This window comes from Euprymna scolopes, chromosome 30 (assembly GCF_053919585.1).
Source record: "Euprymna scolopes isolate OS-2025 chromosome 30, ASM5391958v1, whole genome shotgun sequence".
NCBI lineage: Eukaryota > Metazoa > Mollusca > Cephalopoda > Sepiida > Sepiolidae > Euprymna > Euprymna scolopes.
In genome coordinates this window covers 60,912,511-60,926,640 of record NC_136511.1, presented here as the reverse complement: position 1 = coordinate 60,926,640, position 14,130 = coordinate 60,912,511, and the positions used below count along the sequence as shown (strand labels likewise).

Below are 14,130 nucleotides of genomic sequence, written 5' to 3'. Positions count from 1 at the left end.
CGAGATAAATATAGTTTTACATCTATGGCGGTCGATCTCATTGTAAATTCAATATGGCTGCCATCAAAATTCTGCAAATTAGTCAAATTATTACGTTTCTGAATTTTTTAGATGAAGATTTATTCGCATCATTTAAAAATCAGTTCTTCGTAATGAACAATTAAAGATGAAATTTCTTCTAGCGATGTTGGTTTTAGACCACTCAAATTCAACGGCTTTGGGCCAAGATCACAGTGTAGAATCTGTTCTGATGCTGCGCTTTTTTTTTGTTGTTCTCTGTTAGTGTAGGATAAATCCTTCATGACTGAGGCAATTTTATTTTTGTTCCGATCCATTGTGCCCCTTCTTGGGAAGCTGGATTTTTCCTACATTAAAGACCGACATTGTGTCTCACTCTGCCCTCGCGTGGAGGCAAGTAACTAGGAACAGGAAGAGCAAATTATATTGTTGAGGGTAAAACCCGCCATAAAGAGCTTAAGAAACATGAATGAGTTGTTGCTAGTTCGACGTCCAGGCAGCAAACTGAAGTGGCGGTTCAATTTTCCCGCCTAATGCAACCCTTCGAAACATAGAGAAGGTAGGAGTGGAAAAGGAAGGGGAACAGTGGGAGTCATATCTTAAACAGTACAATTTCTGATAATAAAGCTTTTTTGCTGGTTTCTATTCATATCACTTGAGAACTTTGTGATATTTTTGGAATGAAAACCAAGTACACGAACATTTATGTTTTACAAATAGGCAATTATATATACAACTGTGACAACTGCTCGACTTTATACTCAGATGAAAGAAACACTTTTGGTGGATCAAAATGTAAGATTTGTTCTGATAATTCATTTTTTTTAAACGAAGTCACCACTTATCAAGGCCCGGAGACCACTCGAGGATAAGGATTAATGAGTGTACAGTAAACTGCACGCCTGTGGAACTCTGTTCCGCTTGCCTGTTTCCCTCCCGACTTCAACCTTCCAACACGAACAAATTCCTGATGAACCGCCCCCCCCTAAGTAATGACACCTTACCAATTCTCCAATACTATTGCTACACTATCCCTTTGATTACTGTACACGCAATAACCCTTATCCCTGAGTGGCCATTGGGCCTTGATAAGTGGTGAACTCCATGTAAAAAAAAAAATGTCGTAGTAATCGTTCGTAGTGAAAATTTGGTAAGTTTGCTTACTTAAGGGGAACGGCTCATCAAGAACTTGTTCACATTGGACTTGAAGACGACCCTATTGTAGTCAGTTGAAAAGCAGGAAAACGGAGTTCCACAGGTGTGCAGTTCTAAGAAATAAACTTTGTTCATGGAATCTACGTTTAGGATTAGACACAGATAAAGAGTGGGGGAAATTATTGATAGTGGTTTCAGTTAGATGAGTATTTTTTTTCCGTGAAAGTCAGGCCAGGAAGGACCATAGATTGGAGACGAGCACTTGCTATGAAAATATCGATAAAGCAGAGACAGGCTCGCAACGTCGCTTCTGTGGGAAAGAGGTTATTTTCTGTTCTCAGTCAGTGAAGAAGACATTTGCATTTTTCTTCTCATTAAAGAGCTGGGCTTTGCTCACATTAAAACCTGACCTTGTGTCTTACTCTGCTGTCATAGGGAGGAAAGTGAATCTGGTAACATGTATGATCACAGGTAACGTCTTTTGCAACCACAATTAGCAGGTAATTAATTACAGTGAGTTCATTATAAAAAAAAAGCCATAGAGTATTGTTGTTTCAGCTGCGTTGGTATACGAATCATTAGCGTCTCCCATTCTTTTAAGATTGTAAAAGGTATTTTAAACCTTATAAGTCTGGCATTAGCCACCGAACTCAACCCCTTATCGGAGTGTTAAATCCATATGCTTTGTTCACACGTACTTCCACGGAATGTGCTTCGATGAACATATTGCACGTGTACCTCCTCCCAACGTAAACACTCCTAACCGCATAATCATAGGCTTTCTTTGTACTTGTCTTTATATGCTGAAAGATGCCATACTTCAATAGATTTTTTTCGCCAGACATGTTACTTTGTAAATTATACTTATCTGCAACCGGCTCCCTGCTACGCGACCCTACTAATACACAAACATTTAAAAGTAAATGTTTTTAACTTATGGAGCCAAATGATATAATACGATCATAAAGTATATATATTTTTCAATTTATTAATAGAAAGTACAAAAGCAATGGGTTTGCAGAGACTGTTGTTCCGATTCGCTTCTCATCTCAATTCCACGACGATTCTATTCACAGCGCCAGAAAGAGGTCATACAGCGAGAAAATCGGTCAGATTGTCATGGCAGTAACTTGAACAAATATTTGGTAAGTCTTTAAAGATCACTGTCGTGGAAGAACGCGAACAAAATCTGTTTAGGCATTAAAAATCTTTTAATATTGTTTTCGTTAAATATTATTAATTTAATTTAATACATTATATCATTAAATATTATTAATTTAATTAATTTATTATATCGTTAATTATTATTAATTTAATAATTAAAATATAACGTTAAATATTATAACTTTTATTAATTCATTATATCATTAAATATTATTAATTTAATTAATTAGTTATATCGTTAAATATTATTGATTTAATTAATTCATTATATAATTAAATATTATTAATTAAAAAAATTCAATCTATCATTAAATATTAATTATTTAATTAATTAATTATATCGTAAATTATATTGATTTAATTATTTAGTTATATCTTTAAATTTTAGTAATTTAATTAATTAATTATATCGTTAAATATTAGTAATTTAACATATTATTATGTCATTAAATATTATGAATTTAATTAATTCATCATATTGTTAAAAATTATTAATTTACTGAATTTATTATATTATTGAATATTATTAATTTAATTAATTCATAATATTATTAAATATTAATAATTTAATTAATTAATTATATCATTAAATATTATTTATTTAGTGAATTTAGTATATTACTAAATATTATTTATTTACTGAATTTATTATATAATTAACTATTATTAAGTTAATTAATTAATCATATCTTTAAATATTATTAATTAATTTATTTTATTTCTAAATATTATTAATTCAATTAGATTCATAATATCGTTAAATATTATTACTTTAATTACTTGATTATATATCGTTAAATATTATTAATTTATTAATTAATTATATTGTTAAATATAATTAATTTAATGGATCCATTATATCATAAAATATAATTAATTTAATTAATTAATTATTTCGTTAAACATTATTAATTTGATTCATTTATTATATCATAAAATATTATTCATTTAATTAATTCATTATATGGTTCAATATTTTTAGTTCAATTAATTTATTATTTTGTTAAATATTAATAATTTAATTAATTAATTATATTGTTAAATAGAATTAATTTAATTAATTTATTATATTATATTATATTATATTATTATATAGGAATCGCATCGAGTAGAAATTTGAATTTCGTTGTTAGATGAATACATTAGTTCGAATTTTTTTCATTTTAGATGCACAATACTAACCCGATTTTAAATGAAAATACTTCTTCATTTAATGATATATTACGAAAAATAATGTTGATGCATGAACATGCATTTTATCGAGTTCCTCCATAACCGATACCTTTATAAAATATCAAAATTTTTCTGACCAACTTCCCAGCCAGATTGCCCTATTATAAATCTTGCCCTTATCACAGTAGACTTTTACGATTAAGTGGGTTTTTCCTTTTTGGTATGGACAAAACTACTGGTACTACTAAAAAATAAGTAAGTTTGGGAAAAGGAGTTAAAAATAAAAGACAAGAAAAATACTGTTAGAAACTCGCTCAATATATGCTACCGTTACATAAGCTGACATATATTCGGTGAGTTTTTAACAGTATTTTGTATATTTTTTATTTGTAACTTCTTTTCTCAAACTTACCGTGTCAAAGAGAGAGTCGGACGCCATTTTTAACTTTCTAATACATCGGTAAACACTGTATGTTTTTCGAGCTGAATAAACATGTTACATTAAATGAAAACACTAAATACATATCCAGTTAGGTAGAAAAGTAACTTATCTTGCCCTTGATAACATTTATTTGTTATATATTTGTTTTTTGACAACTGTTTCGAATCTATGTGTACAGTAATACAAACAATAATAATAATAATAATAATAATAATAATAATAATAATAATAATTTACCACCGTTCCCTCTCCCCACCAAAAAAAGTGATAACAAAGAGCCGAGAAGGGTCAAGGAGGATTGAAAGACCGAGGAGGGAGCCTGGCCAGACCTCCGCTTGACAAGTGTGAGGAGAACTGGGATCTTGGGGAGGCTTAGTGCCACTCAAATTCCAGTATAAACCAATGGCCACTGCCAGAGAGAAATCAATGGTAAGGGGATGTTGCGATGATGCAAATTTATTTGCAAGTGCTATCGAAGGAGGAGGAGAGAGCTGGACGTCTGGGGAGACTTGTTGTCACTCAGCTTCCAGAGAACACCACAGGTCTCTAATCAGATCGTTTGCTGACTCGTGTGAAAGCTTCAGGTGAGCCAATAATAATCATAACAATAATAATAATAATAATAATAATAATAATAATAATAATAATAATAATAATAATAAGATTAATACCACCACCGTAGGACCTTTAACGTGCGTACGTAATTATGTCACTGTTTACGTATTATGTTTTATTCCATCGGGAGATCCTATTTATTAAAAGGAGGGATAAAAGGTGATAACATACTACGAACATTGAATTAGTATATAGATCCGCTAATTTAATAATCGTAGTATGGTATCACTTTCTATCCTCCTTTTTTAATAAATAGGATCTCCCGATCAGCAAGGACGCAATGTAAATGAAAATGAATTTTTTTTTTTTAAATCATGTCACTTTTGGGCCGTACTGTTGGGTTAGGGATGGGGTCTTTTTAAGATGACGAGTACATATATACGGTAGACGATGAGGGAGAGAAGCTATTTATACAGTTCTGTGAGGCTTCTTTTTATAACACAGATAGCGAGGAGGGAGGGGGTGATCAGTTTTTTTTTTACCACAAGAGGAGACAGTCATTACTTAAGACAGAGAGGGGGACACATTATTTAAGATGGGTTATACAAGGTTCATTAAACGATGAGTGGGAACAAAGTTCATTAAGATGATGACACATTTCCTTTGTTGTAGTAAGACGACACGAAAACGGCAGTTACAAAAATATGAGATGTTCTTTTATTCCATATGACCGGTCGATGATGATATCCAGGAATTCAAAGTCGACTACATGATTAAAGGTTTTCCCTTCGCTTCTAAAGGGACCCTCCTCTGACTGCTTTTGCTGACTGCTCTCTCTGCCCGACTGCCCCGACTTCCTTCTTCTTCAACCGAACTAGCTCCAATATTGAGAATTCATTTCTGCCATAACGTCATACGTGTGTCTGTCAACGTGATCGACCCACGTGACCTAAACATGCGTTGTTCGGCACGTTTCCAAACCATTTCTGCAGACAAAGATTTCTCATACCTATTTTTTCCCTACCATATTTTTCTACATATTTAAATTGTATTGTTCATTATTTTCTAGCTGACCTTATTTTAATTCAGTTTTCATAAAAAGAATTGAACAATTAAAATTTCTTTTATAACAACATATCTAAACTATTTTATGTGAAACTGAACAATGCGAAATTCATTTCTGAACCTTGCTTACAAAGTTCAAATCTCGGTCTATCCTAATCTCATTTTCATTTATCTAATGCTTTTTCTTACTTACAAGAAAAGGGGAACCTTTCTTGTAACAGTACGTGAAACTAAATCTACCTTTTTGGTTTTCTGGCCAGGATCCAAGGGTAGTATCTGTTCTGTCTAAAGATGATATAGTGATATCGTGGGGTTTCCGTCCGCGCCAAGCGCGCATACAATGGAAACATGGCACAGACTCCTATAAGGATATTGGAGAAAACCCGTAATAACCAGCTATTAGGTACGTGCAAAACGAATAGCCGATGCTCAAAATGTATAAACATTTTGACCCCTCCTTTTAGTTAAAAAAATATCACCAAAAATCAGAAAATTAACCAATTTTAATGAAATTTTCAGTATTTATTAAATAAATATTGCATTATATTTTTTTTTACTTTTAGAAATTAATTTTAGGCTTTAGTCTTTCACATACAATCCAATAGTAATCGGAAACCTACAAAAAATATGATAAACTGGCTTTCAAAACTATGTCCCCCTATTTTTCCGCCATGTTCGTCCTATACTAGCTATATTCTGACATAACCCAGATTACTTAGATAAATACGTTTACGGTTTTAACAAAAGGGCTATAATAATATCGTGGAGTCTCCATACATGCTGAACGTTCACAGAATGCTCAGCAGCAGTCTATATATATAAAAGGCAAAATGTGTGTTCGTGTGTTAGTATACTTGTGTGTGTGTGTGTTAGTATACTTGTGTGTGTGTGTGTGTGTGTGTGTGTGTGTGTGTGTGTGTGTGTGTGTGTGTGTGTTTTCTGTATGTCCGGCAAAGCCTTTTTTGGAGCGAGTTCTCCAGGGGCGTTTACTATATCTTAGAACTTTTTATATACTCTTTGGATTATAATATCTAGGATTTACGAAACGACGTCGTAAATATCTTTTATTTCAACGACTTTTATCTTACAATATTCGCGCTGCAAATTCATTTTCTTTTCTTATACTACTACTACTACTACTACTACTACTACTACTACTATTACTACTACTACTACCATGCCGTGATATTTGACCTAGAAAACCATACGTTAACATTTAACCACCTGCGTTTTTAAACTTTTATTTTTTTATCTATCTTCAAGTCCCTGCCTTCGTGGTGTTATGCTAAGTCATCAGTCCATTAACCTCAAGGGTTCGAGCCTACCTTCCTCCAAAACTTTTTTCCCATTTTTTTGTTTTTGTTTTTAAGATTTTTTTTTTAATATTTAAACAGGGTTATTACTTCGCTTATTATTTAGTTTCTATTTTGTTTTGATCTACCCCTCCCAATACACACCTACAAACAGCCGGGCAACGCCGAGCACCCCCGCTAGTATATCATAAATGAAAGATGGCGGTGTAAATTTCCATAGGTCATGCTAGATGATGATGATGATGATGATATTATTATTATTATTATTATTATTATTATTATTATTATTATTAACAACAATAACAACAACAATTATCATCATCATCATCATCTTAATATCGTAGTATCTTTAAGGTACGCATGTCAGGAGATCCTACGTATCAAATTGGAGGATAGAAGCTGACACCTAGGGCTATGACAACAGTATATACTTTTCATTGTTTTGACTCTCGAGTATATATCCGACGCAATTAATCTAGCGAGAACCACATCACTCTACATAAAAACATATAAGATGTCAATGGATATATACCTGAGAATCAAGACAAGGAAAAAATATGCTGTTGTCATAGCCCTAATGATAACATACTACGAAAAGTAAATTAGTATATAACCTCACTAATTTGATGTCCGTTGTATATTATCACCTTCTATCCTTTTTAATAAATAGGATCTCCCGATTACTGAAGACACAATGTAAAAAAAAAAGAGAAAAAAAAGAAAGAAAAAGGTTGTCGTTTTGGGGCCGTACGTAAAAGTAAAATATACCGTCTTGGTCTTCTGGCTAGAATCCAATGGTAGTATGTTCTGACTAAAGATGGTATAATAATATCGTGGGGTTTCAGTTCGCGTCGGGTGTCCATACAATGAAAATATGTTACAAACTCCTATAAGGATATTGGAGATAAACCGTAATAACCAGATATATTCTGACGCTACATTAACCAGATTACTTAGATAAATACATTTACAGTTTTAACAAAAGAGCTACAAAAGTATCGCGGACTCTCCATTCACGTTAAACGTCCACAGAATTACCCAGCAGCAATAATAATACATGTGAAAGATGCCCGTGTGAATTTCTACAGGTCCTGCTAGATATAATAATAACAATGCTGACCACAGGGTGAATATCAAAGAAAAGGGGAAACGGAGCAAATACACAGAGCTAGTCATATAGCTGAAAGGGAAATGGAAGATGAAGAAAATCAAAATTATACCTATAATAGTAGGAGCACTAGGAACAATACCGAAAAACTTTGAAAAAAGAACGGGAGAAATTGGAATCAAAGGAATGGCTGGAAAAATAAAACGAACAACAATAGTGAAAACAGCTGAAATATTAAGGAAACCCCTTGAATGTGGAGACTAACAAACCCGAATCAAAAGCGTAGAACAGACAAACTGCTGTAGAGACAAAATATGAAGCTTTACATGGAACCAAGAACATTGAAGCTGCATACCTATAAGTTCTCTATCCCTCCATTACCACATCACCGCCCCCCCCCCAAAAAAAGAGTGAATCAAATAGCGAAGTAGTCAAGGAGGAAGGAAAGGCCGAGGAGTGAGCACTGACCAGACCTCCACTGTATAAGTGCGAAGAGAACTGGGACCTTGGGGAGGCTTATTGCCACTCAAATTCCAGTGAAGACTAATGGCCAATCCCAACGAGAAATCAATGGTAAGCAGCTGTTGCGATAATGCAATATTTTTTGCAAATGGTATCGAAAGAAGTGGAGAGAACTGGACAATCTGGGGAGACTTGTTGTCCCTCAGCTTCAATGGAACACCACACGCTGTATTCCATGAGATCTTTGAGAACCTGTGTGAAAGCCCCTTGAGAGCTGCTGCTGCTGCTAATAATAATAATAATAATAATAATAATAATAATAATAATAATAATAATAATAATAATAATAATCTTCTTGTTCTTCTTCTTCTTCTTATTATTATTATTATTAACAATAATAATAATTTTCTTTTTTTACACAGTGATCACCACTTATCAAGGCCCGGAAGCCACTCAGGGATAAGGGTTATTGCAAGTACATTACGTTAGTGTGAAGATTTGATGAAGTGTTTAATTAAGGGGGCGGTTCATTAGGAATTTGTTAACATTGGACTTGAAGACATCCAAGTTGTACTCCGGAGGGAAGCAGGCAGACGGAACAGAGTTCCACAGGCGTGCTGTTCTAAGAAAGAAGCTTTGTTCATGGAATCCGCGTTTTGATTTAGGCACAGATATAGAGTGGGGGAAATTTTTCACAGTGGATTCAGCTAGACGGGTGTTTTTCGTGAAAGATTGGCGAGGGGGGACCAGAGATTGGAGTTCAGACGAGCACCTGCCATGGAAATAACGATAAAACAAGGATAGGCTCACAACGTCTCTTCTGTGGGAGAGAGGTTGCAGGGTAGAGAAAAGGGCATCGCCCACTAAGCCACAAAGTCTATTTAGTAATAATAATAATAATAATAATAATAATAAGAAGAAGAAGAAGAAGAAGAAGAAGAAGAAGAAGAAGAAGAAGAAGAAGAAGAAGTAGAAGAAGAAGAAGAAGAAGAAGAAGAAGAAACGCTAACAATTTGAGAAAATGGTTTAAGGATTAAGTTTTCAGATGTGTTTGTATTCTTGCGACGTGTGGGAACGGTGTCTTTTATTCCTTGTTTCTTTTCAAATAACTTTGTCTCCTGACAAGCGAATGACGGATTAGTCTTCGGTTTCCACAACAGATGGGAAAAGAAACAATAGGAAATGTTGTTTTCACTTTGATTTAAATTAATCGTCGGTCGAAGTAAATCGATCTGTTTGAGAAGCAAAAATAAATGTCGTTAAGTGAAAAGACAGAAGTTATGGAAAGACAAAAAGGGAAGGTTACGAAAAAGGAGAGGTGGAGGGAGAGGAGGTGACTAAAGTTAGGAAAAGAAAGAAAAAACGGGACACCTAAAAAGAAGCGATAGTTGGGGGGGGGGTAATGGATAATGGAGAGAAATGCATAAACGGAGTGTAACGGGGAAAGTAAGTAAAAGAAAAGAGGTAGTAGGAGGAGTAAGGCACGAATAAAATAAGAGAGGAATGGAGGGAGGAAGGGCAGGAAAAAGAGAGAAAAAAAGAGAAACAAGGGGTGTAGTGACCAGTTAACCCAAGTCGCTCGTCACATTAACAAAATAATTCATATGGTCGGAATCTATTCATTGCGGGGACATTTTGATTATGTCACCGAACACCCATGCAAATCTGTACCACGCAAGGAAACGCGGTTTTAATACGTCACCTTGACACACAAACCCATGGGACTACATTTTTACTCTTCGCGTAGGAATACAGTAAATAGGTTAGAACGTTCGAGAAAACCAGTATATAAAGATTAACGCGACAAAATTTAAACAGTCCATAAATCATTTCCACAAGTAACCATCACCGGTAAGACATACGCCGGTCTCCGTCTATCAGAGGTAAAACAGCATCGACATGAATACCAAAGACCAGAGAGAGATCTTTCAAGACACTATTGTCGCCGCTTGTAATGCCACTGGAATCTAACTCCGAGGGGTGGTTAAGGACTATCAAATTCAAACAGCCGTTCTGCTGGTCTCAGCAATGATTCCCTGAAATGGCGTAAAAAAAAAAGATTTACAAAGAAACAAAAACGTGAAAGAAAAAAGAAACAAAGAAAGAAACCAGTAAGGAAATAGAGAAAAAATAAATAAATAAATAAACGAAAGGCGGAGGGAAAAAGGTAGAAAGTTAAGGGAAAATAAATAAAGAAACAAACAAACACAGAAAAAAGAACTAGTTGTTTTACGTCATATCGACCTTTTTCCAGTTATTTAAATGCCAGATTCGGTAATTATGGGAAAAGGTTTTATGCTTCGAGTTCTTTCTATGTTCAAATATTTATTCATGATGTTTGGTTTAATTGTGTAGAAGAAAACTTTAGTTTTTTTTTTGTTTTTTTTTTTGTTTTTTGGCTTTGCGGAACATGATTGAGTTCTGCAAATGGAAAGAGAGGGGAAAAAAAAAAACAATCACATCAATGTTTGGTGCATTTTAGGTCTGGAAGCCGATGTCTTCAGAAAGTGCCAGAAAAGGGAGAGGTTAAAAAAAAGAGAATGAAAGAAAGAAAAAGGAAATAAATAAATAATGAAATAAAAATGAAGGAATTAACGAACAGGAAAAAATAACAATGGTGGAAATATAAAATAACAATGGTGGAAATATGAAAAGAAAGATAGAAGGAAGCAAGGAAAAAAGAAATAAAAGCAGAAAGAGAGAAAGAAAATAAAGGGAAAAGAAAGGAAGAAAGTTAAAAGGAAACAAGGAAACAAAGAAAGGGGGAAAATAAAATGAAGGAAAGAAAGAAGGAAAAAGGCGAATTGATAGCAGGAAACAAAGATAGAAAAATAAGGAAGATAGAGAGGGGAAGAAGATGAAAGAAAATACAATAAAGAAAAAAGAAGGAAACAAGATAAAAAAAAACAAATGAATGAAAAAAAAGAACGAATAAACGAAAAAGAAAGATAGATAGATAGATAGATAGAAGAAAACAAAAAAGAGAGTCAGAAAGGGGGAAAGAAAATGAAGGAACGTTGAAGGATATAAAGGAATAAAGAAGAAAAGAAACAAACAAACAAAGACGGTAGGAAAGAAAGAAAGACAGAAAGAAGGAAGGAAAGAAAGGAAGAAAGAAAGAAAGAAAGAAAGAAAGAAAAAAGAAAAAAAAGAACGAATAATGAAACAAAAGTGGAAACAATGACTGACCGGAAAGAAATAGCGAGAAAACAGAAAAGAGGGCGCGGATGATTAAGTAAATGAAAGGGTAGATATTTGACTGGTCAGAGGTCAAAGGGTCACACGATAGCCATCATTAATCATCTGTTGCCGGCCTGTCAAGATTTCGGCCTCACTCTTTCCTTTCCTTTCTGTTTTTCTATTTTTCTTTTTCGCTTTTTTTTTTTTTTTTTTTTATATTCAATTACTTTTGTCTAAATGTCTTCTTTCCCTCACCCCTCCTCCACTCATGTTAAGAGGGCGTTCACGTTCGTAGACAAAGCGGAGACGCACGATTTACTTCGGCGTTAAGCGAAGGCGAAAATCGAAAATGAAAACTAAAAACCCGGGTTTAAAATAAGGTTCAACCGTACACAGCGTTACTTATGAAAATCGCAAAACATTAAAGAGGATGGTTTAAAAGAGGGAGTCGTGTAAGTATATAGATACTGCTGGCAATCTCCAAAAATACCGTTAGGGCTTACAACATGGCCGCCAGAAGAGTCACGTGATCCGGTTGATCCAAAACATGAATCGCCGTATTACGAAACCGGAAAACGCAAATTTAAAGCAAACTTTGACAAACAAGCATAATAATTAAGTACAAAAACAGTTTTTCAATATCATAATAATAAATAATTTATTTAGAACGGTCATTTAATTTTTTGTTGAGAAACAATCACAGTTTAAAAACAGAAATTACGAGTTTTATATATTTTATTCGCAGTTTTTTGTTGGGGGTGTCAAAAATTCCGCCTAAAATTCTTATACACCTAGTCGACCACTTGTTTGTTCTGAATAAAATACTTTTTATAAACACTGTTTTAACTAAAAACAACCTAAGATTGTTTCTCAAAGTTTGCCTATTTTTATAACAACATTATATCAACAAAAAATTAAATACAAACAAATTGTGATTGTTTGTCAAAGTTTGCCTTCAAGGCTGCGTTTTCCGTTTGCACGATTCATGTTTTGGATCAACCGGATCACGTGACTCTTCTGGCGGCCATGTTGTAAGCCCTAACGGTATTTTTGGAGATTACCATACTGCTTTAGTAATGAACGGGGATGACTCTCATGGAGATAGACCCATGAAAAATAAAACTGTAAAACCTAGCACGGCATAATACCGACTTGTAGATATTTAAGTGCCAAATACGTCCTAGGATTAAGTGCTCTTGCGAAATCTGGTCAGGCTTTGCTCGGAGCGGCGGAGCACCCTATTCTGCCCTGACAGAGTTCAAAATCGACTTCGTAATCTAGTTGGCAATGCCTTTTTTCTCTCTTCTGCAACCTTTTCCCCGCCGTTGCGAGCCTGTCTCTGCTCTATCGTTTATTTCAATGGCAAGTGTTCGACTGAGCTCCAATCTATGGTCCCTTCTTGCTAATCTTTCACACAAAAAAAAAAAACACTCCTCTAGCCAAAATCACTATCAATAAATTCCCCAACTCTTCGTCGATGCCATAGCCTAAACGTAGATTCCATGAACAAAGCGTCTTTCTGCGAAAAGCCCGCCTGCGGAAGCCTGTTCTGCTGGTCTGCTTTCAAACTGATTACAATATTATTCAACGTAAGGAAATTCTTGTTGAACTATCCTCGTAAATAATCTAATCGTACCAAATTTCCACCATAAACAATTACTACGCTTCTGTTCCAACGACGAATATACACATATCAACCTTTATCCTCGAGTGGCCTTCGGGCCGCGATACTTGATAACCTCTTTGTAAAAAAATAAAACTTGCTGCTCACTACAGCAAGATATAACACAATGTCAGAAAATGCTATCCCCATCGGCTTTCCCTGGTAGGGGCGCCTCGGGCAATAAGCGGTAACCTTAACCCACTCGAAGGCATGGTGGCAAAGTCTGGAAGGTTGGACCTCCTAGGTAATACCCAAGCGGCGTACCTTAGTCCGACAGGTACTGGGCCAGTTTCTGGCCCCACACCTGTCGGACTGATTGTCAAGGACGTATACTTGACTGGGACTTTTTACCCAAGTTTTCAAGCAACGGAAGCAGCAAAGCAACTCCTCCTCCAACAGTAAAATTCATACCGACATCTGTTACTTGATTTGTTTTATTTTTTATTTTGAGATAATTTTCGCCGAATTCTGTGAAACAGGGTATTTTAATTGTACCTATTTACAATGCCTCCCTGAAGAACAGATACTACACTTTGATCTTGGCCAAAAGGCCAACAAAGCTAAGAGTTAACAGAATAAAGGGAGGTCAAAAAAGCAAAAACACAACAAATAAATATTACCAAAGGTAAGACAAGTTACGCTTCAACCTACCTGGATAAATTTATTTGTGTTCCAACGTATTTTAAAGCGTTCTTTCTTTTCTTTTCTTTTTTTTTTTTTTTTGTTATTTTTTGATCCCACGACAAAATGAGGATGGACCTGTAAATTATTCACCCTTGTCCGTTCGCCCGTTTATTTGTCCGCACTTTTCTCAATAACTACGACTTTGAAT

At 34.5% G+C, this 14,130-nt stretch overlaps 1 pseudogene; it reads right to left on the bottom strand.

Annotated features, from left to right (window-relative positions):
* Positions 1 to 13,649: 13,649 nt before the first annotated feature.
* On the bottom strand, positions 13,650 to 13,862 carry LOC145254993 (U2 spliceosomal RNA; annotated as a pseudogene).
* Positions 13,863 to 14,130: the final 268 nt, after the last annotated feature.